At 44.0% G+C, this 27,518-nt stretch overlaps 1 pseudogene; it reads left to right on the top strand.

Moving 5' to 3' along the window:
* Nucleotides 1–2,561: 2,561 nt before the first annotated feature.
* Nucleotides 2,562–6,354, top strand: LOC141145902 (mas-related G-protein coupled receptor member D-like; annotated as a pseudogene).
* The last annotated feature ends 21,164 nt before the right edge of the window (nucleotides 6,355–27,518 follow it).

Genomic DNA, 27,518 nt, shown 5'->3' with positions numbered 1-27,518 from the left:
TTCCACTCTTCCTTCCACCCTATCTTCCACCCCAGCTGAGGCTTCCGATGTCCAACCTGGGACTTCCAGCCAGGAAGAAGTGGGGGAGCCCAGCTTGAGCCAGGTGTAGCATTCTTCTACAGATTTCTGGTCAATAAATAAATGATGTTTACTAGATGTTATTATTGATCACTAATTGCTGATTTAATAAAGTGTTTTACATATCAATAGACAGTAGTGGGCAAAAAGAATTGGGACAAGAATGAAAAATGCTGGGCTCAGAATGAGAGTCTTTTCTATTTATTAACATTCAATTTGCAACAGTCATGAGCTGAAAATTGTGTGTGATTGATGTAGAAAAAACTAAAACTATGTCCCTTTTTCATACACAGGAAGACCTCAGCCAGGAGGAGGCTGTGGAATGTGGCAAACAGGAGGAGGCTGTGGAATGTGGCAGCCAGGAGGAGGCGGGGTTAGTGGCAGCCAGAAGGAGGCGGGGCTAAGTGTTAGCCAGGAGAAGGCCGGGCTCAGTAGGAACGAACAAATGGCCCCTGCCCCCACCTAAAACTGGCCTTCACAGCAAGGAGCACATGGAAGGGCTATCACATGAAAGACAAAAACAGAACATTTCATAGCTCAACTCACCAATCAGTCTGCCAACTGACCAAATTAACCTGTCCAACAGTCTGCATTAAAAACAGGGGTTTAGTTAGCACGCATTTGCAAACGCATGCATAAGCTGCAAGGCCTCTTCACGGCACCCTGTGTATGCTTGCAGTCCTAACACTACTGAATTTATAAGTGTCTCCACAATGGAAGCACATGCATTAAATGGATAGATGAGGAGCAGGTGGGCCTGGAGGCAGCCCAATCCCCCTTAAAGCAACAGGAGCACACTGGACACCCAGCAAGAGCACAATGGCAGCAAAGTTGTACAGTGTGTTCCTGGACCAATATACACCAGTAACAAACAAATGGCCCCTGCCCCCACCTATAACTGGCCTTCACAGCAAGGAGCACATGGAAGGGCTATCACATGAAAGACAAAAACAGAACATTCCATAGCTCAACTCACCAACCAGTCTGACCAAATTAACCTGTCCAACAGTCTGCGTTAAAAACAGGGGTTTAGGTAGCACGCATTTGCAAACACATGCATAAGCTGCAAGGCCTCTTTACGGCAACCTGTGTATGCTTGCAGTAGGAGCCTTACAGAATTGCAGGTTCCTCCCCGCCACCTTCCAAACAAAAGAGCCAGGAAGGGGAGTAACATGGAGGATTCAGCACTCAGGCTGATTCAGGAGGCTTCTGCATTCCTCAGAGCAACCCCCACTCATGAAGAGGCCTTTGCCTGCATGACTGCCACAAAACTGCAGGACATGCAGGAGGGCCAACGCTTAAGGGTGAGGACATCCTTTATAAAACATTAACTAAGGGGGTGAAGGGCGAAATCACACCCAATACCCACCTGTGTGAGTTGCATCATCCTCCTCCTCCTCCTGCCACAACTCCACCACCACAGACACAGCGTGGAAGAAAGAGTGGAAGGAAGACAAGAAAGTGATGACCTGGGTTCAGTCTGGTCTGACAAAAGATGCAGGCTCTTGTATGACCACAGCCTGGGGACATACATGTCATCTGCTGCTGTTCATGATCTCTTGAACTTCTGGACCAGATTGTACTCCCTTATATATGGACTCCTCAGGCCACCAATTTTGCAGTAAAATAATTGATGTGTGCCCTGGGGGCCAAAGGCTTTGCCAATTTCTGCTGTCTCTCCAGCGTTGCCTCCCTCTTTCTTTGGTTAGTACCCCTTAATACATTTTTGGTTTGTTTTATTATACTCGCCTATGTGTGTTTGGACAGTTTGTTTGTGAGGAGGCAGGTACATTTCAAAAACACAATGTGAAATTAACAAGAGACACCAACACCAAACAATCTCCTTGAGATTAAATAATACAAGATAATAATCGTGTTGTGGTAACTTGACACACAAAACACGCCCAAAAATATTCTGGAGTAAAAAAAAATTAATAAAAAAAATAACAGGAGATCAGGATTTAACAAACTAAAACAAAATAATACAAAATCTAAAAACATAAAAAAAAAAAATTTCTTTTCGGGAGATGTGACTAATCAAAATATTATATTCATGAAATCATGATAAATAATAAAGAAAGAAGTTTGTGAGAAGTCTGTGTGAATATGAGCAACAAAACAACTTCATTTCTTCTAGCATTATAAAGAAGAAGAGAGTGCGCTGCGTTAAACAATTTAAAACATTGCAGCGTGACGAAAGTGCTATATCCATTATGAACGCTAATTTTACCAGACCGAGCAGTTCCGTCTCGGAATTTATTATGAGCATGCGTGGCACTTTGTGCGTCGGAATTGTCCACACACGGTAGGAATTGATGCAAACGGATTTTGTTGTCAGAAAATTTTATAGCCTGCTCTCAAACTTTGTGTGTCGGAAATTCCGATGGAAAAAGTCCGATGGACCCCACACATGGTCGGAATTTCCGACAACAAGCTCCGATCGCACATTTTACGTCGGAAAATCCGACCGTGTGTACAGGGCATTACACACATCTGCCTATTTAAGTCATTTATCTCATATAGATGCATCTATTACAAAGACAGCAGTTTACGGGTTATCCTGGAATGGTGTAACTATATTCAGTATTTGTAGTTACCTGGAAACATAAAAACAACATATTACAGGTGAGATCTACTAATTTAGGCTTATATCATTTATAAATGTTTTTTTTTTTTAAATCACTGTTAGCTTAGATTTCTAAAATAAATAAATAATTGCTAATCAGAACTGTATAAGATGTACAGAATATAAACTTTGCAGACCTTCATTAACGTGGGACATTTCTAAAGATATAGACTATTTGTGAGTTTTTAAGGCTTTTATTGGATAAGAATGGCAACTTTAGAAAATAGATGCATTTTTTCTGTTTTGTAATTATGGTAGTGATTAAGACCCCAGTGCTGGATTTTAAAAATTCAGTTATGCAGAAGGCAGTAAAACATTATAACATTTACAGTAAACCTGCCAATAGTTTGACTCCACTTTTGCTTCAAAAAAACCTCCCCTGGTAACATACATACGTTTAAAGGATTTTAGCAAACGTCTGTACAATTTTGTACATATTGTTGTTTGTATTGGAAATCACAGTGTTTGCTCACTGCACTTGCACTTTTTTATCACCCATAGAAGATTGCATTGTGCTGATATTGGGAGTCGCAATATATGCTTCTTTGAATTGCACTTTTTGCTTTTTTACTTATTTATATCCGGTTTGGACATTTATTATTTGGTATTATGTGTTATTAGCTCACACATTTTTGCACATCTATACTTATATTTATATTTATATTCTTTACGTATTTATTTATTTATTTTTCATGCACATTGCACTTTCCTGATTGAGGTTGGGAGTCGCACTGTATGCTTCTTTGAATTGTACTTTTTGCTTTTATACTCATCAACATCCGGTTTGGACATTCATTATATGATATTATGTGTTATTAGCTCACACAGTTTTTGCACATCTATATATTTATATGTATTCTTTTCATATTTATTTTTTTATTTTTCGTGTACATTGCACTTTCTTGATTGAGGTTATTTCATTACTCTATTGCACTTTATCATTGTCAATGTTTTATACTCATTGATCATTGCACATGTCATTTATTGATCATCCATTATTGCATTTATTGCAATATTTCTATTTTTAATATTGGTGTATTAGTTGTTGCACTTAGGGTGAGGTAGCGCCACATATTTATTTTAATTATTTTCGAGTACACTTTTTTATGTTGGCGGCTCCACGTTTATTAGTGAGTGTGGTTTTTGCGCACTAGTTCTGTCTTCTGTTGTTATCAGTAAGCAACTAACACAAGCAGGACATGGCACTTTGAATGCTGGTTCACACCTAAGCCAATTCTATGCGGATCAAATGCAATCTGAAAAGCATAGATTCATATGTCATCTAAAAAAGCATTATTTCCAATGAAGATCATTCACATCCAGATGGTGCAATATTGATACAGTTACAAAAAGGGTCCTGTGCAAGTTTAGTACGGGTTCTGTGTAAATTCAATCTTCAGCTATGCCCAGTACCCTCAGAAATCGCATTAAATTCACACCTGTCACAAAAGAAATCGCACTGTGAAATTGCATCAGATTTGCACCGCATTAGTGTGAACCAGCACTTAAAGTGATTGTAAAGTCAGAAGGTTTTTTATCTTAATGTATTCTATGCATTAAGATAAAAAGCCTTCTGTGTGCAGCAGCCCCCCTCAGCCCCCCAAAACTTACCTGGGCCCCATCTCTATCCAGCGATGTCCACGGGTGAATTGGCCCTGAAAATAATAAACTGAAAATAAAAATAAGTTGCAAACACAAAAGGGAATATCATCTTAAAATACAAAAAATACAAATGCATAGTGTTGTGCTAAATAAATTACATATATGAAACTTCCACTATTGGTGGTAGTTTCATACACGTAAGTTTTTGAGTACAACATGGTGAATTTACATAACAATGTACATATATATATATATATATATATATATATATATATATATATATATATATAAAATGTTGGCAGTCATAAAGAATACATTGGTTAATGTGAAACTCCAGCCCAGACATCTTTAGTCGTGAGCATAGTGGAGAAGGGTTGGAACCTTTGTCGGCTTTTTATTGCTGTCTGTGTTCCCAGGTGGGAGATTCACTTTCTTTGCTGGTGACCATTGTCGAAAAGATAGAAAGGTAATATATAAAGAAGATGGTCACAATCTTCCAGTATTTCCAGTGGTCACTTGAACAGGAGTAGAGGTGAAATCTCCCAATTTGGACAAAAAAAGTTGGCATGTTTCCCGTTTGGAAATATTTTTTCTCACTTGTTGTCAACCAGCATGTTGTTATGTTTTTCTTATATTGCAACCTGCTCTGCAAAGATGAAAAGATAAATCTGATCTGGTGGTTATGGAGAACAGATTGCAATTATTGTTGTTACTGTCCTAAAACAATTCACTTTTATGCTGTTGCATTATTTGGTAGGATATAAATATCTAAATTAAATGGAAAAGTAAAATCACTATCTTTGTACTATTTTTCTATAAGATTCAAACTAATTTACCATAGTTACCATCTATCTATCTATCTATCTATCTATCTATCTATCTATCTATCTATCTATCTATCTATCTATCTATCTATCTATCTATCTATCTATCTATCTATCTATCTATCTATCTATCTATCCATCCTAAGGTACTGACTTCTGATTTACTAATAATGATTTGTGGTAATGTATTTTACACAGATGGAAAAAGAAGATACGTTTTAATAACACAGTTGGAATATTTATACCAATACTAAAGAAAACATGAATGTAACCAGCATGAATGACACCCTGGATGAACCCTCTAGCAGCTATTCGGAATATTCGTACATACATTTCACCATAGTGGCCGTTGTAGCACTGTCTTTGTATCGTTGGCCTGGTTGGAAATGTTATTGTGTTTTGGTACCTGTGCTTCAAGATCCAGAGAAACAAATACGCAGTGTATATTATGAATCTGTAGCTGATGCTCTGTTTATTGTATTTACTACCTTGCTTATGATCCAGATAAATACAATCATTGCTACATATCCTGAATTTATAGGGAAGGAGAGTTTATATTTATTCATAGAAATATTTTATGAAATTATGCAGTTTTCCGGAATGTATATCCTTACAGCTTTCAGCAAGGAACGATGTAACTCTGTTCTGTTCCCCTTTTGGTACCCACGCCATCGCCCTAGGAACTTGTCCACTATTATGTGCACTGCTCTTTGGATTCTTGGCTCTTTGGAAAGTCTTCTTAAGAACCTTGTGTGTATAGCAGATGCTTTCTTGGAACAAACCCCACAATGTTCAGCAGTTCAAATCATAGTTTTTATTTTAGCCATTGGCATCTGCCTACCAATTATGGTCATTTCCAGCTTCACCTTGCTCATCAAAGTAAAGAGGTCATTAAAGCAGCAATACACACCTAAACTGTACATCATCATCCTTATTGCAGTTCTTGTATTCATCCTATCAGTTCTTCCGTTTAGTTTTTTGTCGCTTTTATTATACTTCAAATTAACACCAACAGATTCGGCAAAAGTTATTCATTTCTATGTAACAAATTATTGCACAGTGCTTAACTGGACCATCAATCACTACATTTTCTTTATTGTTGGAAATAAATGGAAACAAAAGACCCCTCACTCAATCCAGGAAGCCCTCCAAAGCGCCTTTAGGGAGGAAGATGATGAGACTGATGACTCAAACAGCAACAGAACAATTAACACATCAAGCTAAACTAACCTTACAGTTGCCTTCTAGATTTTCTTTCAAGAGCAAAGCACACCAACAATTATCTAGTTTAACAAGGAGATATGATTCACTCAGGAATTTCAGAGTATGAATCTTAAAGTAGGATCTTACTTTATCAAGTGGAAGTCAAAGAATGGAAATGTTAATGATATTGCTTTTCATTTACAGTAATATACCTCCAACTGGCTGGCTTTCTTAAAGTGAACCTGTTTAGCTGGAGAAAGTGCTGCTTAAAGTGGTTGTAAACATTTTTGGATTGAAAACTTTTAATGAAGATTTGAATGAGATCTGGGTATCTGCTGACTTTGTGATATGTGTATTCTCCAATATATTGGCTCTTGTTCCATAAAATCTGTGATAAGTAAAGCAAAATCTGAAGTGTAATTGTGCATAAATGTTTGCAGCTCACATTGAGTTTAAATTTAATTTTATGCAATAAAACGGCGTATAACTTATGTCTGCTCTGGTGTTGTTCTTCCTAGGACCCATTCACACCAAACTTTATGTGTGTTGATGCATGTGTGTTGATACACTGCAGTGCAATTCATTGTAAATGGCACCCAAACACACTTAAGCTGTAATGCTCCACAGTGTAGCCCAACACATAAAGTTCTTCTCAGCGGCACTTAAAAAACCTGCCACTATGTCTGCAATAGCTCCTTTAAAGAATTACTGCCAGATTTGCAAACTAGCAGCAATTAAGACCAGCTCTGATATTGTGTACCACAGTTAGTATAGTGTGCCGCTCAGGCTTGATCACTTATGGGGAGTAGTGTGGGTAATGTTGCAACCACTGTAGGAGTAGGGATGACCCGAACACCCCCCGGTTCGGTTCACACCAGAACCTGCGAACGGACCGAAAGTTTGCGCAAACTTTAGAACACCATTAAAGTCTATGGTACTCGAACGTTCAAAATCAAAAGTGCTAATTTTAAAGGCTAATATGCAAGTTATTGTCCTAAAAAGGGTTTGGGGACCTGGGTCCTGCCCCAGGGGACATGTATCAATGCAAAAAAAGTTTTAAAAACAGCTGTTTTTTCGGCAGCAGTGATTTTAACCAGTTGCCAACCGGCCCATAGCCGAATGACGGCAGCAGGGCGGTTGGATAACTCTGGGATCCCGTCATATGACGTGATACCGGAAAACCGCTCCCGCACGCCCCCCCGGGGCGTGCACTCGGGAACATCCGTGTTTGCCGGGTCCACGGGACCCGGCGCAACACGGATCGCGGTAAAGGGCCAATGACAGCGGCCCTTTACCATGTGATCGCTCCATCCAATGACGGAGCGATCACAAATGTCAACAAAGCAGGGAAGCAGGGTCATCAGGAGTTCACCGCTCTCCTCACCTCACACCAATGCAGCGTGAGAGGAGAGGAGAGCTTTACGGTGCCAATCTATGAGTTTTTCACCATATATCAGTGTTCAACAGCGCCACAGCGGTGCCCAACAGTGCCACAACAGTGCCCAACAGTGTCATCTGTGCCACAATAGTGTCATCTGTGCCACAACTGTGCCACATCTGTGCCATCTGTGCCATCTGTACCACCTGTGCCACCAGAGCCACACCAGTGATACTACAGTGCACACCAGTGATACTACAGTGCACACCAGTGCCACACCTGTGCTACACCAGTGCCACCTGTGCCCATCAGTGCCACCTGTGCCCATCAGTGCCACTTGTGCTCATCTGCGCCATTGCAGTGCCACATCAGTGCCGCCTGTGCCCACCAGTGCCGCCTGTGCCCACCAGTGCCACCTGAGCCCACCAGTCCCACCTTTGTGCCACCAGAGCCACACCAGTGCAACCAGAGCCACACCAGTGCCACTACAGTGCACACCAGTGCCCCATCAGTGCCACTTGTTCTCATCTGCACCACTGCAGTGCCTCATCAGTGCCACCTGTGCCCACCAGTGCCACCTGAGCCCACCAGTTTTGCCTGAGCCCACCAGTGCCACCTGAGCCCACCAGAGCCACTGCTGTGCCACCAGAGCCACACCAGTGCAACCGGAGCTACTCCAGTGCCACTACAGTGCACACCAGTGCCACACCAGTGCCACCTGTGCCCATCAGTGCCACCTGTGCCCATCAGTGCTCATCCGAGCCACATCAACCTCACCAGCCACCAGTATGGCAAAATAAATTTTTACGGCCAAGGAGGCCAACCAGTGTCTCAGCATGACCGATGAGAGCAGCGGGGAGCTCTCTGAGTCTCAGTCCAATTCAGATTCAGCCTATGAACAAACAGCGGGTCTGATACAGAATCGGAAAAGGAACATGTGCGCATGAAAAGAAGGCGTTCTGGCGTGGAGCAGCAGCCTACCACCACCTCGAGCGCAGTGCTGTCCACCTCAAGAGCAGTGCCGTCCACTTCAAGCGCAGTGACACTGCAACAAAGGCCAGGTACCAGTAGGGTGTCCTCTCAGCCCCAAAAGGATAGAGGCCATGCCACCCTTCCCTATGCCCTTCAAAACCCCCTGTGGCTTCCCCCCTCATTCCGGAGCAGCAAATATCCCCCCTTTTACCGCCCAGCCAGGTGTCCAGGTGAACACGGATGATTTTGTCATGCTTGATTTTTTTTTATTTGATTTTCACCGAAGATTTACTATCGTCCTTTGTAGCCCAGTGCAACCTCTATGCACAGCAGTACATAGTAAGCAACCCTGGCTCTAGTTATTCCCGTCCCTAGGAGTGGAGAGAGCTTACCATAGAGGAATTCAAAATTCTTGTGGGACTCACAAAAAAAAAAACGAAATGTACTCATATTGGTCAACTAACCCCATCCACTACATGCCACTCTTCTCATCGATTATGCCAAGATCAAGATACCTTATAATTTTGCGCTTCCTCCACTACAATGACAACACCCAGTGCCCTCCCCGAAATGACCCAGCATTTGACAAATTATTCAAAATTCGTCCACTCTTAAATTATTTCTCTGAAAAATTTCCCCATTTACAGTCAGGTCCATAAATATTGGGACATCAACACAATTCTAATCTTTTTGGCTCTATACACCACCACAATGGATTTGAAATGAAACAAATAAGATGTGCTTTAACTGCAGACTTTCAGCTTAAATTTGAGGGTACTTACATCCAAATCAGGTGAACGGTGTAGGAATTACAACAGTTTGTATCTGTGCCTCCCACTTTTTAAGGGACCAAAAGTAATGGGACAGATTAACACTTATCCATCAAACTTTCACTTTTTAATACTTGGTTGCAAATTCTTTGCAATCAATTACAGCCTGAAGTCTGGAACACATAGACATCACCAGACGTTGGGTTTCATCCCTGGTGATGCTTTGCCAGGCCTCTAGTGCAACTGTCTTCAGTTCCTGCTTGCTCTTGGGGCATTTTCCCTTCAGTTTTGTCTTCAGCAAGTGAAATGCATGATCAATCAGATTCAGGTCAGGTGGTTGAGTTGGCCATTGCATAACATTCCACTTCTTTCCCTTAAAAAACTCTTTGGTTGCTTTCGCAGTATGCTTTGGGTCATTGTCCATCTAAACTGTGAAGCGCCGTCCAATGAGTTCTGAAGCATTTTGCTGAATATGAGCAGATAATATTGCCCGAAACACTTCAGAATTCATCCTGCTGCTTTTGTCAGCAGTCACATCATCAATAAATACAAGAGAACCAGTTCCATTGGCAGTCATACATGCCCACGCAATGAGACTACCACCACCACGCTTCACTGATGATCATGAGCAGTTCCTTTCCTTCTCCATACACTTCTCTTCCCATCACTCTGGTACAAGTTGATCTTGGTCTCATCTGTCCATAGGATGTTGTTCCAGAACTGTGAAGGCTTTTTTAGATGTTGTTTGGCAAACTCTAATCTGGCCTTCCTGTTTTTGAGGCTCACCAATGGTTTACATCTTGTAGTGGACCCTCTGTATTCACTCTGGTGAAGTCTTCTCTTGATTGTTGACTTTGACACACATACACCTACCTCCTGGAGAATGTCCTTGATCTGGCCAACTGTTGTGAAGGGTGTTTTCTTCACCAGGGAAAGAATTCTTCGGTCATCCACCACAGTTGTTTTCTGTGGTCTTCCGGGTCTTTTGGTGTTTCTGAGCTCACTGGTGCGTTCTTTCTTTTTAAGGATGTTCCAAACAGTTGATTTGGCCACACCTAATGTTATTGCTATCTCTCTGATGGGTTTTTTTTGTTTTTTCAACCTAATGATGGCTTGCTTCACTGATAGTGGCAGCTCTTTGGATCTCACATTGAGAGTTGACAGCAACAGATTCCAAAAGCAAATAGCACACTTGAAATGAACTCTGGACCTTTTATCTGCTCCTTGTAAATGGGATAATGAGGGAATAACACACACCTGGCCATGGAAAAGCTGAGCAGCCAATTGTCCCATTACTTTTGGTCCCTTAAAAAGTGGGAGGCACATATACAAACTGTTGTAATTCCTACACCGTTCACCTGATTTGGATGTAAATACCCTCAAATTAAAGCTGAAAGTCTGCAGTTAAAGCACTTGTTCATTTCATTTCAAATCCATTGTTATGGTGGTGTGTAGAGCCAAAAAGATTTGAATTGTGTTGATGTCCCAATATTTATGGACCTGACTGTATATACCCCCAAACAGAATATTTCCGTGCATGAGTCCCTTGTAAAATTCTCCGGCAGGCTGGGCATCAAACAATTTATCCCCAGTGAAACAGGCCACAGACGTCAGAAGAGATGCCGGGTGTGCTCCAGAGGAGGAATTAGAAGAGACACCATGTTTTATTGTCCCCAATGTCCTTCCCAACCAGGCCTCTGTATAGGTGAATGTTTCCAACGTTACCATACTTCTCTACACTATTAGGGAAGTATGGTAAACGTAATTCTCATTTCCTGTCATTTTCCTCCACACCCCTTATGCCACTGCACTGAACTGTACATACCTCTGCCTTCTCCGGAACCGACCCTGGCCTGTTATATGACCAAGCTTCTGCCTAACGCTAAACTGTACCTACCTCTGCCTTCTCCGGAACTGACCCTGTCCTGTTATACGACCAAGCTTCTGCCTAACGATAAACATACCTCTGCCTTCTCCGGAACTGACCCTGGCCTGTTATACAACCAAGCTTATGCCTAACACTAAATTGTACCTACCTCTGCCTGCTCTGGAACTGACCCTGGACTGTTTGACCACTTTTTTTTGCCTGTCTCGGACTGATCATTTACCCTGCTATGCTAGTGGTAACACAGGGGTCTCACATACGTGAGGGGCTCCAGAAATGTTTTTCTGGATGAAGAAAACTATTTTTTTAGTTTTCTCATTCCCAGATTTAGAGTCTGGAGACTCGGAGGCTTCAAAGAGATTTGGGTGGGAGAAGCCTCTACCCCTGTCCCCATTCTTTCCTGGCCTGCTACTTGGACCATGTTCCTGCTTACTACCAGGACCAATATTTTGGCACTGCTGGCAATGTCTCTACTTGCACTGACCCTGGACTGTATAAGGACAGTATCCCTGCCTGTACTGACTATGGACAATATTCTTGCCTGCTTCCTGGACAATTCCATTCACTGTCGCTGACCATGTGCCTGCCTGCTGCCTGGATCAGGGCTCTCCTCCTGTGGACAACTGCACTACTAAAACCACAGGTAATCTTTTGTTTACCCTTTGCTCAGCAGAATTTATTTTAGGGTGTAATTCTTGGTATGTTCATGCTATGTGGTAGAAATATGAAGGGCCTTCAAAAATGTGATAGATTGTAAGGAAATTAGATGTGTAATTTATGCTCCTAGAACGCCTGAATGTGCTACTTCAATGTTGGGCCTCTGTATGTGGCCAAGCTGTGTAAAAGTCTCACACATGTGGTATCGCCATACTCAGGAGGAGTAGCAGAATATATTTTGGGGTGTTATTTTTGCTATGTACATGCTATGTGTTGGAAATATCTTAGAAATGGACAACTTTGTGTAAAAAAAATCTGTTTTCATTTTTTTTTCCACATTTTCCAAAAACTTCTGCAAAAAAATTAACCATTCAAAAGATTCATTATGCCTCATAGATTATACTTTGGGGTGTTTGCTTTCCAAAATGGGGTCACTTTGTGGGCGTTTCCATTGTCCTGGTGCTCCAGGGCCTTCAAAATTGTAATAGGTGGTTGAGAGATTAGATGTGTAATTTATGCTCCTAGAACGCCTGAATGTGCTATTTCAATGTTGGGCCTCTGTATGTGGTCAGGCTGTGTAAAAGTCTCACACATGTGGTATCGCCACACTTAGGAGGAGTTGCAGAATATATTTTGAGTTGTCATTTTTGCTATGTACATGCTATGTGTTGGAAATATCTTAGAAATGGACAATTTTGTGTAAAAAAAATGTGTTTTCATTTTTTTCCCACATTTTCCAAAAACTTCTGGAAAAAAATGAACCATTCAAAAGACTCATCATGCCTCATTGATTATACGTTGGGGTGCTTGCTTTCCAAATTTGGGTCACTTTGTGGGCGTTTCCATTGTCCTGGTGCTCTAGGGCCTTCAAAAGTGTAATAGGTAGTTGAGAGATTAGATGTGTAATTTATGCTCCTAGAACGCCTGTATGTGCTACTTCAATGTTGCGCCTCTGTATGTGGCCAGGCTGTGTAAAAGTCTCACACATGTGGTATCACCATACTCAGGAGTAGCAGAATATATTTTGAGGTGTCATTTGTGTAATGTACATGCCATGTGAGAGAATTAACCTATTATAATGACAATTTGGTGTGAAAAAAATAAAAATAAAAAAAATCTTAATTTTGCAAAGAATTGTGGGAAAAAATAACAACTTCAAAAAACTCACCATGCCTCTTACTAAATACCTTGGAATGTCTACTTTCCAAAAAGGGGTCATTTTGGGTATTTGTACTTGCCTGGCTTGTTAGGGCCTCAAGAAATGAGATAGACCTCAATACATCAGGTGTGATCAGATGTGATCAATTTTCAGTGATTGGTACCATAGCTTGTAGACTCTATAACTTTCACACAGACTAAATAATATCCACTAATTTAGGTTATTTTTACCAAAGATATGTAGCAGTATAAATGTTGGCCAAATTTATGAAGAAAAATTACTTATTTGCAAAATGTTATAATAGAAATGAAGAAAAATTCATTTTTTTACAAAATTCTTGGTCTTTTTTCATTTATAGCACAATAAATTAAAAACCCAGAGGTGATCAAATACCACAAAAAGAAAGCTCTATTTGTGTGACAAAAAGGACGAAAATTTCATATGGGTACAGTGTTGCATGACTGATTAATTGTCATTCAAAATGTGAGAGCACCGAAACCTGAAAATTGGTCTGGTTAGGAAGGGGGTTTAAGTGCCTAGTGATCAAGTGGTTAATGATGCTTAAAGTGAAAAAATAAAAGTGAAATATTCCTTTAAATATTGTACCTGGGGGTGTCTATAGTATGTCTGTAAAGTGGCGCTTGTTTCCCGTGCTTAGAACAGTCCCGCCACAAAATTACATTTTTAAAGGAATAAAAGTCATTTAAAACTGCTTGCGGCTTTAATGTAATGTCGGGTCCCGGCAATATAGATGAAAATCAGTGAGACAAACGGCATGGGTACCCCCCCTCCCAGTCCATTACCAGGCTCTTTGGGTCCTGTATGGATATTAAGGGGAACCCCGCATGCAAATTAAAAAAAGGAAAGGCGTGGGGCCCCCAGGCCCTATATACTCTGAACAGCAGTATACAGACGGTGCAAACAAGACAGGGACTGTAGGTTTGTTGTTAAGTAGAATATGTTTGTAATTTTGAACTGGTACATTTTTAAAGTGTAGCTCCAGCCAAAAAATCTATTTTTAAGCTTTTTGGAAAACATAGGGAAGGGTTATCACCCCTGTAACATTTGTTCTGCTGTCTGTGCACCTCTTCAGAAGATTTCACCTCACTTTCTGTCCCAATGACAAATGTTTTTTGAAAATTTGTTTTTTTTTAGTGAAACAAGGATTGGTGATAAAGCATCAGTGAAGAGGAGACACGTTTTTCCCATATTAACTCTTACAGGAGAGAATTTCCCTTCCTAGGGGTAGATTTCATTTCACTTCCTGTTGTCTCCTTCTGTTTGCAAGTAGGAGTCGTTTGTAAGTTGGATGTTTTAAAGTAGGGGCCTGCCCTATATACTCTGCAGAAATTGGGGCCTTAGGTGTTGGTGTTGCCACAACACTGTAAGCTCCCACAGTTACTCTTGGTGGGCGCAGGAAGGGGCCGTGCTGTGAAATATTAGATCAAGAATTGTAATTACATGCCATTGTTGAACAGTGGTAGAAAAATTGGGCCTTTGGTGGTGCTCTTGCCACAACACTGTAAGTCCTCACAGTTACTCTTGGCGGGAGCTGGAACGGGCCCTGCTGTGAAATATTATATCAAGAATTGTAATTACATGCACCTGTTGAACAGGGGCAGAAAAATTGGGCCTTTGGTGGTGGTGTTGCCACAAAACTGTAAGCCCTCACAGTTACTGTTGGTGGGAGCAGGAATGGGCCCTGCTGTGAAATATTAGATCAAGAATTGTAATAACATGTCCCTGTTGAACAGGGGCAGAAAAATTGGGCCTTAGGCACTGGTGCCACAACACTGCAACCCCTCACAGATGCTATAGTTGGAGCGCAGGAATGAGCCCTGCTGCAAAGTATTGCATCAAAAATTGTAATTACATGCCCCTGTTAGACAGGGGCAGAAAAATTGGGCCTTGGCCACTGGTGGCTGTGCCCAGAACCAAAAATGTTCTTACAAGCTATCAGCATGAAAATTGAGGAGGAAGAGGATTGTCACTCAGCATAACAGGATAGTCACTCAGCATCAGCATAGGCAGTCTTGAAGGGATCTCACATTAAAAAAAAAATATGGCATTTCCAAAATTATTCGGTTACATCAGCATCAGGTGCTTGGTAGCTGGTGATCCAAGACTGATTCATTTTTATGAAGGTCAGCCGATCGACCGATTCGGTGGACAGGCGCACCCTGTGATCGGTTACAAAGCCTCCAGCAGCACTGAATGTGCATTCCAAAAGAACGCTGGATGCAGGACAGGCCAGTAGCTCAATTGCATACTGTGCAAGGTCTGGCCAGTGATCCATCCTCAAGACGCAGTAACCCAGAGGATTTTCGGTGGGAAAGATGTCCAAGTCTGATCTTGCCCCTAGGTAATCCTGCACCATGTGAATCAGACACTGGCGATGGTTGCTGGAACCGATCAGACCTTGGGGCTGTGGACTAAAAAATTGTCTGAACGCATCAGTCAGACGGCCACCTTCTCCACCGCTCTTTTTGTGACTGACCGAAGCCTCAGCAACACGTTGTACAGGAGGACAAGGAAATTGTAACCTCCCAGGCTCTGGAAACGCGTTGCACAAACCTTTCTGCAAGGCCTCCCGAAGATGTTTCATCCTCTGCTCCCTCTGCGACGGCAAGATAAGGTCCGCAACCTTACCCTTGTAACGTGGATCAAGGAGGGTTGCCAGCCAGTAATCATCCGTCCCCTTGATACTGCAAATACGAGGATCCTTACGCAGGCTTTGCAGGATCAGGGAGGCCATGCAGTGAAGGTTTGCTGAGGCATTCGGTCCAGAGTCCTCTGGGTCACTAAGGATGACATGATCCGCAGCCACCTCCTCCCAGTGTCAGGGGATGTTATACACAACATCCAATGCAGGTGATCAGATCGCTGGGCTGCACCAAGGAATCAGGGACAAACGAGTAAATAAAGAAAGTATGTTTATTATAATGATAACGATACACGTGAAAACAAGACAGCAAACCAAAAACAAGAAAATGGTGAAAACACAGCAAACCCCCAAACCAACCTAACTATCTATCTAACTAATATAATACACAAGCAAGGAAACCAACATGCAAAATATAAGGCATGGGCCAAAGCGACAAGGGAACAGAAACCAGGAATAATGAAGCAGACCAAGGAGCAGGTAACAGGGAACAGGAAACAGGGTTCAAGGACAGGATACACAAACGGGGTTCAGGAACAAACAGGAACAGGCTGGAACAAGAGCAGGTACTGGCAGGGACAAGGGCTAGCAGAGGAATACTGAAGCACTGGAGGTTAGTTCAGGGCGGGTTTATATAGTCCAGCAAAACCATGACAGGTGTGCTTGATGGCAAGTCTGCAGACCAGGCAGGGAGACCCCCGCTGGTGGCCACTGGAATTACACCCTTTTGGTGCTGAATGTAATAGTGCCACCAGCAGGAGAAACCGGAGATGACACCGTTCCTGACAGTTCCCCCTCCTAAAGGAGTGGCCTCCGGACACTCCATTCAGCCCTGGGTACGGCAGTCCGAGTGGGTGCAGAAACACCTTAAAATGTTTCCCTACAGAGTCTGCGGACTTCTTCGCACTTCCAAGGTCAGAGTCTTTTAGTTCAATGGGGGACGTGCCATCAGAGTCTGAAAATAGGACACGTACCCCACCACCCGGGTCAGGAAGTTTGGATCTGGAGATGAAAATTAGCAGGGTAACGGGAAAGAAACCATCGGAGGCAGACCACACAGGAGCATTACATTCAAGCCAGGCGACAGACAGGATTGACCCAGCGGCAAGATGGCCATCAGTCAGGAACAGTTTTAGCAGGCACCATGTCATCAGGCTGAGCAGAAAGCAGAGGTACATCACGCTGGGCAGTAGCACATCCGCATCGAGCTGGGCAGCAGGCAAAAGCACATCGAGCTGGGCAGCAGGCAAAAGCACATCGAGCTGGGCAGCAGGCAAAAGCACATCGAGCTGGGCAGCAGGCAAAAGCACATCGAGCTGGGCAGCAGGCAAAAGCACATCGAGCTGGGCAGCAGGCAAAAGCACATCGAGCTGGGCAGCAGGCAAAAGCACATCGAGCTGGGCAGCAGGCAAAAGCACATCGAGCTGGGCAGCAGGCAAAAGCACATCGAGCTGGGCAGCGGACTCATCAAGCTGGAGAGCAGGCACTGGTACTTCCGGCTGGAACACTGGCACCTCAGACTGGAATACTGGCATCGAGACATCAGGCTGGAGGGCTGGCACAGAGACATCAGGCTGGAGGGTTGGCACCGAGACATCAGACCAGGCGGGAGGTACTGGAACTTCAGACTGGGCAGTAGGCCCATCAGGCAGAACAGCAGGTGCTGGCACAACAAGCTGAACAGAAGGCACATCGGACTGGATAGCAGGTACTGGAACTTCAAACCGGGCAGCCGGTACTGGAACTTTAGACTGGGCAGCAAGCACAGACACTGGCACATCAGGCAGAACAGCAGGTGCTGGAACAACAGGCAGAACAGCAGGTGAATCGGACTGGATAGTCAGTACTGGAACTTCAGACTGGGCCGTGGGCACAGGCGCTGGCACGTCAGGCAGAACAGCAGGTACTGGCACAACAGGCAGAACAGCAGGTACATCAGACTGGATAGCAGGTACTGGAACTGCAAACCGGGCAGCTGGTACTGGAACTTCAGACTGGGCCGTGGGCACAGGCGTTGGCACATCAGGCAAAACAGCAGGTACTGGAACTTCAAACCGGGCAGCTGGTACTGGAACTGCAGACTGGACAGTGGGCACAGGTGCTGGCACATCAGGCAGAACAGCAGGTACATCGGACCGGATAGCAGGTACTGGAACTGCAAACCGGGCAGCTGGTACTGGAACTTCAGACTGGACAATGGGCACAGGTGCTGGCACATCAGGCAGAACAGCAGGTACTGGCACAACAGGCTGAACAGCAGGTACATCGGACTGGATAGCAGGTACTGGAACTTCAAACTGGGCAGCTGGTACTGGAACTTCAGACTGGACAGTGGGCACAGGTGCTGGCACATCAGGCAGAACAGCAGGTACTGGCACAACAGGCTGAACAGCAGGTACAGCGGACTGGATAGCAGGTACTGGAACTCCAAACCGGACAGCTGGTACTGGAACTTCAGACTGGACAGTGGGCACAGGTGCTGGCACATCAGGCAGAACAGCAGGTACTGGCACAACAGTCTGAACAGCAGGTGCATCGGATTGGATAGCAGGTACTGGAACTTCAAACCGGGCAGCTGGTACTGGAACTTCAGATTGGACAGTGGGCACAGGTGCTGGCACATCAGGCAGAACAGCAGGTACTGGCACAACAGGCTGAACAGCAGGTACATCGGACTGGATAGCAGGTACTGGAACTTCAAACCGGGCAGCTGGTACTGGAACTTCAGACTGGACAGTGGGCACAGGTGCTGGCACAGCAGGCTGAACAGCAGGTACATCGGACTGGATAGCAGGTACTGGAACTCCAAACCGGGCAGCTGGTACTGGAACTGCAGACTGGACAGTGGGCACAGGTGCTGGCACATCAGGCAGAACAGCAGGTACATCGGACCGGATAGCAGGTACTGGAACTGCAAACCGGGCAGCTGGTACTGGAACTTCAGACTGGACAATGGGCACAGGTGCTGGCACATCAGGCAGAACAGCAGGTACTGGCACAACAGGCTGAACAGCAGGTACATCAGACTGGATAGCAGGTACTGGAACTCCAAACCGGACAGCTGGTACTGGAACTTCAGACTGGACAGTGGGCACAGGTGCTGGCACATCAGGCAGAACAGCAGGTACTGGCACAACAGTCTGAACAGCAGGTGCATCGGATTGGATAGCAGGTACTGGAACTGCAAACCGGGCAGCTGGTACTGGAACTTCAGACTGGGCCGTGGGCACAGGCGCTGGCACATCAGGCAGAACAGCAGGTACATCGGACTGGATAGCAGGTACTGGAACTTCAAACTGGGCAGCTGGTACTGGAACTGCAGACTGGACAGTGGGCACAGGTGCTGGCACATCAGGCAGAACAGCAGGTACATCGGACTGGATAGCAGGTACTGGAACTGCAAACCGGGCAGCTGGTACTGGAACTTCAGACTGGGCCGTGGGCACAGGCGCTGGCACATCAGGCAGAACAGCAGGTACATCGGACTGGATAGCAGGTACTGGAACTTCAAACCGGGCAGCTGGTACTGGAACTGCAGACTGGACAGTGGGCACAGGTGCTGGCACATCAGGCAGAACAGCAGGTACTGGCACAACAGGCTGAACAGCAGGTACATCGGACTGGATAGCAGGTACTGGAACTTCAAACCGGGCAGCTGGTACTGGAACTTCAGACTGGACAGTGGGCACAGGTGCTGGCACATCAGGCTGGAACAGATCAGCTGGTGGGGAGGCAGGATTGGATACTGGCATGATGGTATGGGTTGGAAAAAACTTCCGCTTCTTTTTGCTTTTAGCCACTAGGGATCTATAAGTGGGTACAGGGCTGTAGGTAGGGAATGCAGCTGGTAGAAGCGAAGAGTGAAAGGATGGCAAGACAGAGGGAGTAGGTTTTGAAGGGAGATTTAGTGGAGCTGATGGAGGCAGTTGAGAAGCATCAGGGGAGTTAAAGGCAGGGTAGGTGCAACAGGAGGAAACAGGGTACTGGTATTTCATTGGTAGAGAAGTATATTTGGAGCTAACAGAAGCTGAATGCAACAGACTTGACCAGGCCTGTATTAATGATTGCACTGCATCAGGTTTGCACTTGGCTTGTCTGACCAGAGACTGCACTGATTCAATGCATTTTGCAAGCACCTGCTGGGGACAAGCTGAATATTGTTCAAAAAAGAATGCTGAGTCATCCTCCAACAGCCAAACTAAAGATTCTACCTGAGCTGCACTAAAAGGGGGTGTATAGTCATCACCTCCCTCAGCGACATCAGACAGGGCCAACTCAGTACAGATCCAAATGAATGGTTGCACATCTTCAAACAAAAAACTGCCTTGCTCAATGAAAACATGAGCTAGGCGGATGCCTTCTAACAACTGTTCCCTAGTGTATGCAGCCAATGTCTGATAACAAAGGTCTCTGTCATCAGTTGCCAGGAGCGATAAATACAAAATACTTTCAAAATCCATATTTCAACAATAGCTGGGACTCAGGCCCCAATTCCCAGGTGCAACCGATCTGATTGTATGGCTTCAGTATTCTGTCAGGGGATGTTATACACAACATCCAATGCAGGTGATCAGATCGCTGGGCTGCACCAAGGAATCAGGGACAAACGAGTAAATAAAGAAAGTATGTTTATTATAATGATAACGATACACGTGAAAACAAGACAGCAAACCAAAAACAAGAAAATGGTGAAAACACAGCAAACCCCCAAACCAACCTAACTATCTATCTAACTAATATAATACACAAGCAAGGAAACCAACATGCAAAATATAAGGCATGGGCCAAAGCGACAAGGGAACAGAAACCAGGAATAATGAAGCAGACCAAGGAGCAGGTAACAGGGAACAGGAAACAGGGTTCAAGGACAGGATACACAAACGGGGTTCAGGAACAAACAGGAACAGGCTGGAACAAGAGCAGGTACTGGCAGGGACAAGGGCTAGCAGAGGAATACTGAAGCACTGGAGGTTAGTTCAGGGCGGGTTTATATAGTCCAGCAAAACCATGACAGGTGTGCTTGATGGCAAGTCTGCAGACCAGGCAGGGAGACCCCCGCTGGTGGCCACTGGAATTACACCCTTTTGGTGCTGAATGTAATAGTGCCACCAGCAGGAGAAACCGGAGATGACACCGTTCCTGACACCCAGCCACGTACAAGTCCATGGGTTTCTTCGGACTGTAAATGATCCCTTAAAGACTGCTGCTGATGTTGAGTGCCAGGCTCCACCTCCATGCTGACACAATCCTCCTCCTCGTCCTCTTCCTGTGTAATCAGCAGGAACGTAGGAACACTGTCTGGATAAAGGGGGCCTTGAGAGGTAAGGAAGTCCTCCTCTTCCTCCCTCTGTTCTGCCTCAAGTGCCCTGTCCATTATTCCAGGTAGCGTGAGCTCCAACAGGTGGACAAGAGGGACAGTGTCACTGATGCATGTACTGTCACTGCTCACCATCCTCGTGGCCTCCTCAAATGGTGACAGGACAGTGTATGCATTCCTGATCATAGCCCACTGGCGTGGGAAAAAATACAAGGTCCCCTGATCCTGTCCTGGTGCCATAGGTACTCATTGATGGCCCTTTGCTGCTGCAGCATGGCCAACGTTGAGTTCCACCTGGTGGGCATGTCTCAGATTAGGCGGTTCTTGGGCAGGTTAAATTTCATTTTGGAGGTCAGCCAACTGAGCACTGGCATTATATGGCCTGCGAAAATGCAAACAGACTTTACTGGCCTGTCTCAGGACATCCTGTAAACCCGGGTACCTGCCCAAGAACCGCTGCACCACCAAGTTAAGGACGTGAGCCAAACAGGGCACATGGGTCAGTTGACCCTGTCGGAGGGCGGAGATGAGGTTGGTGCCATTGTCGCAAACCACTATACCTGGCTTAAGCTGGCGTGGCATCAACCACCTCTGAACCTGCCCCTGCAGAGCTATAATGGTCAGACAGCTTCACCACTCATACAGCTATCGCTGTGTTTGCCGAACACTATGCGAAGACGTCACTGACTCCTTCTCCCCACGCGTATCATCACATCAAATGTGATGATACGCGTGGGGAGAAGGAGTCAGTGACGTCTTTGCATAGTGTTCGGCATGTGATGATACCTATTCACTTTACTGATTGTGATATCAGGGTATATGTTTTTTTGTTGCATTTTTTTGCATTCATTCACTTTATTGATTGATTATTTATTTGCACTTATTCACTTTATTGATTGTGATATCAGGGTATTTTTATGGTTTAGAGTTTAGGATTTTGTATATAAGCACCACTCCAACAGATGGGGATAGTTTGATAAGCGCACCAACATATTTTATATTGATTTATAGCAATAGGTGTCTCAGCACTAATTGGTTGGTTGCAGCTTACACATTTCTTTTTTTTGGGGTCCCCCCAAAAATCCATACCAGACCCTTATCTGAGCACACAACCTGGCAGGCTGCAGGAAAAGAGGGAAGACGAGAGAGCGCCCCCCCTCCTGAACCATACCAGGCCACATGCCCTCAACATTGGGAGGGTGCTTTGGGGGTAGCCCCCCAAAACACCTTGTCCCCATGTTGATGAGGACAAGGGCCTCATCCCCACAACCCTGGCCGGTGGTTGTGGGGGTCTGTGGGCGGGGGGCTTATTGGAATCTGGAAGCCCCCTTTAACAAGGGGACCCCCAGATCCCGCCCCCCCCTGTGTGAAATGGTAAGGGCCTACCATTTCACTAAAAATCTGTCAAAAATGTTAAAAATGACAAGAGACAGTTTTTGACAATTCCTTTATTTAAATGCTTCTTCCTTCTTCTTTCTTCTTTCTTCTATCTTCCTTCATCTTCTTCTTCTTCTGGTTCTTCTGGTTCTTCCTCCGGTGTTCTCGTCCAGCATCTCCTCCACGGCGTCTTCTTCCCTTCTTCTCCTCGGGCCGCTCCGCATCCATGGCATGGAGGGAGGCTCCCGCTCTTCTCTTCATCTTCTTCTCTTCATCTTCTTCTCTTCATCTTCTTTTCGGGCCGCTCCGCATCTATGCTGGCATGGAGGGAGGCTCCCGCTGTGTGATGCTTCTCCTCTTCTGACGGTTCTTAAATAATGGGGGGCGGGGGCACCCGGTGACCCCACCCCCCTCTGACGCACGGGGACATGGCGGGACTTCCCTGTGGCATTCCCCATGATGCCACAGGGAAGTCCCGTCAAGTCACCGTGCGTCAGAGGGGGGCGGGGTCACCGGGTGGCCCCGCCCCCCTCCGTTATTTAAGAACCGTCAGAAGAGGAGAAGCGTCACACAGCGGGAGCCTCCCTCCATGCCACCATGGAGCGGCCCGGAGAAGAAGATGATGAAGAAAAGAAGATGAAGAAGAGAAGAAGATGAAGAGAAGAGAGGGAGCCTCCCTCTATGCCATGGATGCAGAGCGGCCCGAGGAGAAGAAGGGAAGAAGACGCCGCGGAGGAGATGCTGGACAAGAACACCGGAGGAAGAACCAGAAGAACCAGAAGAACCAGAAGAAGAAGAAGATGTAGGAAGAAAAGGAAGGAAGATAGAAGATAGAAGAAAGAAGAAAGTCAGGGTTGTGGGGGATGAGGCCCTTGTCCTCATCAACATGGGGACAAGGTGTTTTGGGGGGCTGGTATGGAATTTAAGTGGACCCCCCACGTCATTTAAAAAAAAATAAAAAATGGTTCGGGGTTCCCCTGTGGGGTATTCCCATGCCGTTTTTATCAATGAACTTCTATGCGTATTGTCAGACCGGCAATGCATTAATAGCCGCGAGTAGTTTTAAATGACTTTTTTTCCTTTGAAATGTCATTTTGCTGTCAGACTGTTCTAAACATGGGAAACATGCGCCCCTTTACAGGCATACTATAGACACCCCCAGCTACGAAATTTAAAGGGATATTACACTTTTATTGTTTCACTTTAAGCATTATTAAAATCACTGCTCCCGAAAAAACTACCGTTTTTAAAACTTTTTTTTGCATTGATCCATGTCCCCTGGGGCAGGACCTAGGTCCCCAAACACTTTTTATGACAATAACTTGTATATAAGCCTTTAAAATTAGCACTTTTGATTATTCATGTTCGTGTCCCATAGACTTTACTGGTGTTCGCGTGTTCGAACAAATTTTTTTCCTGTTCGCATGTTCTGGTGCAAACCGAACAGGGGGGTGTTCGGCTCATCCCTAATACTGGTCTACTCATGTTTTGTTATCTTTTATAGAGTTGCATGCATCTGCCCTGAAGAGTGGTATTATCCACGAAACGCATCAGGCTTATAGGATGCATTCTCACGCCTACTGATAGGAACCTAGTCGGACTCAGTATCTACAACCAAATGATTATACTGTGTTTTTTACCATTGATTTCACTGCATAGTGCCATTTAGATGACACGTACACATATGAATTTGCAATAATTCATTTTATCCATATTAAATCTCTTGTCAATTTTATATGCGGTCCCTTTGTTATGTATATGTAATGTATTCATGAGGTCAACACCATGTATGTGTGTGTGTGTATACATATTAAACCTTTTCTACTATGTGCATCATTGTTATGTATTGTTAGACTCAATATGCCAATTAAATACATTTTCTAATTATCTCACCCCCACAAATCAATAGCCTCATTTAAAGTCTCATCTTTTCTCATACCTGAACCAGGGATGAAGGCACACACCGTATGCTTCATTTAAGGTCCTAAACCCCCCCCTATTATTCAGTATGAGAGAGTGAGAGCAATAACACCAAATTTAACACACCTGCTCCCCATTCACACCTGAGAACTTGTAACACTAATGAGTCACATGACACCAGGGAGGTAAAATGGCTAATTGGGCCCACTTTGGACATTTTCACTTAGGGGTGTACTCACTTTTGTTGTCAGCAGTTTAGACACTAATGGCTGTTTGTTGAGTTATTTTAAGGGGACAGCAAATGTACACTGTTATACAAGCTGTACACTCTGTGCTTTATATTGTAGCAACGTGTAATTTCTTCAGTGTTGTCACATGAAAAGATATAATATAATATTTACAAAAATGTGAGGGGTGTATTTACTTTTGTGAGATACGGTATACACATACAGATTTACTTGATAATCTCTTAATTGCAAAAATCTTTCATGGAACAATGAGACACAGCCGCAGACAATTATCAGTAACCCACTGTCTCACAATCTACAAAACCAATAGAAACAACATCCTATGAAACCAATGACACAGTGTGAAAAATTTATAAAAAATTATTATATGCAAAAATTGCATGAACACAATACATGGAAAAAATGTATGGAAAAATTCATTGTATAAAAAATATATAATTATTTATCAGAAATCATTATCTATATTTATTCATATACAGTGCCTTGAGAAAGTATTCATACTCCTTGAAATTTTCCACATTTTGTCATGTTACAACCAAAAATGTAAAAGTATTTTATTGGGATTTTATGTGATAGATCAACACAAAGCGGCACATAATTGTGAAGTGAAAGGAAAATGATAAATAGTTTTCAACATTTAAAAAAAAAAAATATGAAAAGTATGGCGTGCATTTGTATTCAGCCCCCTGAGTCACTGCAATTCCAACTGCAAGTTTATTTGGGGATGTCTCTACCAGCTTTGCACATCTAGAGAGTGAAATTTTGCCCATTATTCTTTGCAAAATAGCTCAAGCTCTGTCAGATTGGATGGAGAGTGTCTGTGAACGGCAATTTTCAGGTCTTGCCACAGATTCTCAATTGTATTTAAGGCTGGACTTTGACTGGGCCATTCAAACACATGAATATGCTTTAATCTAAACCATTCCATTGTAGTTCTGGCTGTATGTTTAGGGTCGTTGTCCTGCTGGAAGGCGAACCTCTGCCACAGTCTCAAGTCTTTTGCAGACTCTTAACAGGTTTTCTTTTAAGATTGCCCTGTATTTGGCTTCATTCATCTTCCCGTCAACTCTGAACAACTTCCCTGTCCCTGCTAAAGAAAAGATATCCCCTAACATGATGCTGCCACCACCATGTTTCACGGTGGGGGTGGAGTGTTCAGGATGATGTGCAGTGTTAGTTTTTCGCCACACATAGCTTTTTGCTTTCATGCCAAAAAGTTTAATTTTGGTCACATCTGACCAGAGCACCTTCTGTTTGCTGTGTCCCCCACATGGCTTCTAGTAAATTGCAAACGGGACTTCTTATGGCTTTCTTTCAACAATGGATTTCTTCTTGCCACTCTTCCATAAGGCCAGATTTGTAGAGTGCATGACTAATAGTTGTCCTGTGGACAGATTCTCCCACCTGAACTGTGGATCTCTGCAGCTTCTCCAGAATTACCATGGGCCTCTTGGGGGCTTCTCTGATTAATACTCTCCTTGCCCAGCCTGTAGTTTAGGTGGACGGCCATGTCTTGGTAAGTTTGCAGTTGTGCCTTACTCTTTCCACTTTCGGATGATGGATTGAACAGTGCTCCATGAGATGTTCAAAGCTTAGGATATTTTTTTTATAACCTAACCCTGCTTTAAACTTCTCCACAACTTTATCCCTGACCTGTCTGGTGTGTTCCTTGAACTTCATGATGCTCTTTGTTCACTAAGGTTCTCTAGCAAACCTCTGATCATTTCATTTCTCTGATGCAATGTCGCAGTACTGCTAAAATCACTGCCATTACCAGTAAAAACAATAAAAATAAAAAAAAGTCCATAAATCTATCCCTTATATTGTAGACACTATAACTTTTGGGCAAACCAATCAATATACGCTAATTGGGAATTTTTTTACCAAAAATATGTAGCAGAATACATATTGGCCTAAACTGATGAAGAAATTAGATTTTTTACATTTTTTTTTGGATGTGTATTATAGCAAAAAGTAAAAAATGTTGTTGTTTTTTCAAAATTGTTGCTCTTTTTTTGTTTATAGCGCAAAACATAAAAACTGCAGAGGTGATCAAATACCACCAAAAGAAAGCTCTAATTGAGTAACAAACAATTTGGCATCATGGAGCATGATAGAGTGTCTGAATGTCCCCCTATATAGCAGAAACATAATTTGGAACATAAATATTTGTATAAGTTTTAGGAAGTCTTGTTAATGACAAATATGTTTTGCAGTATGTTTTTCCCCCTAATTAATAGGAAAATGCAATATACTTTATGGCCACTTGAGGGCGTCAGACGCAGATTGTATTGAATTGCAGGTTATGCATTGGGACATTGAAGCCATTTTGACCTTTGGATGGGTATTTATGGCATGACGCACAACGTATATTTACATCATGATGCAAAATTATGTCATGGTGCACTTATGATGTGATGGAATGACATAGCCACACCCCTACCCCATATTATAAATAGATCTGTACTGTAAACAGCTGCCAATTGCCATGCTTACCCCTGAGCGTGAATTCCCCCTCCTCACAATACAAAACCGTCTCATACTAAAATCCCCTTCCCAGCACAAATTTATACCCCCCCCACCAACCCCCAGCTCAAATCTTCTCATTCAGTGGCGTCACTAGGGTTGGTGTCACCAGGTGTGGCAAAACATAGTGTCAGCCCCCCGCCTGTATATCCTGCCCAGCGCCCTGCAGGCAGGACACGGTCCTGGGGGGCACCCCAAACGTCCCCTGTAAATGATAGTATAGGGTGGTATAGGGCAGGTTAGGGTGGTATAGGTCAGGCTGGGGTGGTATAGGGCAGGTTAGGGTGGTATAGGGCAGGTTGTGGTGGTATAGG

This window comes from Aquarana catesbeiana, linkage group LG05, assembly GCF_042186555.1.
Source record: "Aquarana catesbeiana isolate 2022-GZ linkage group LG05, ASM4218655v1, whole genome shotgun sequence".
Taxonomy (NCBI): Eukaryota; Metazoa; Chordata; class Amphibia; order Anura; family Ranidae; genus Aquarana; species Aquarana catesbeiana.
This window is presented reverse-complemented; position numbering and strand designations above follow the sequence as displayed.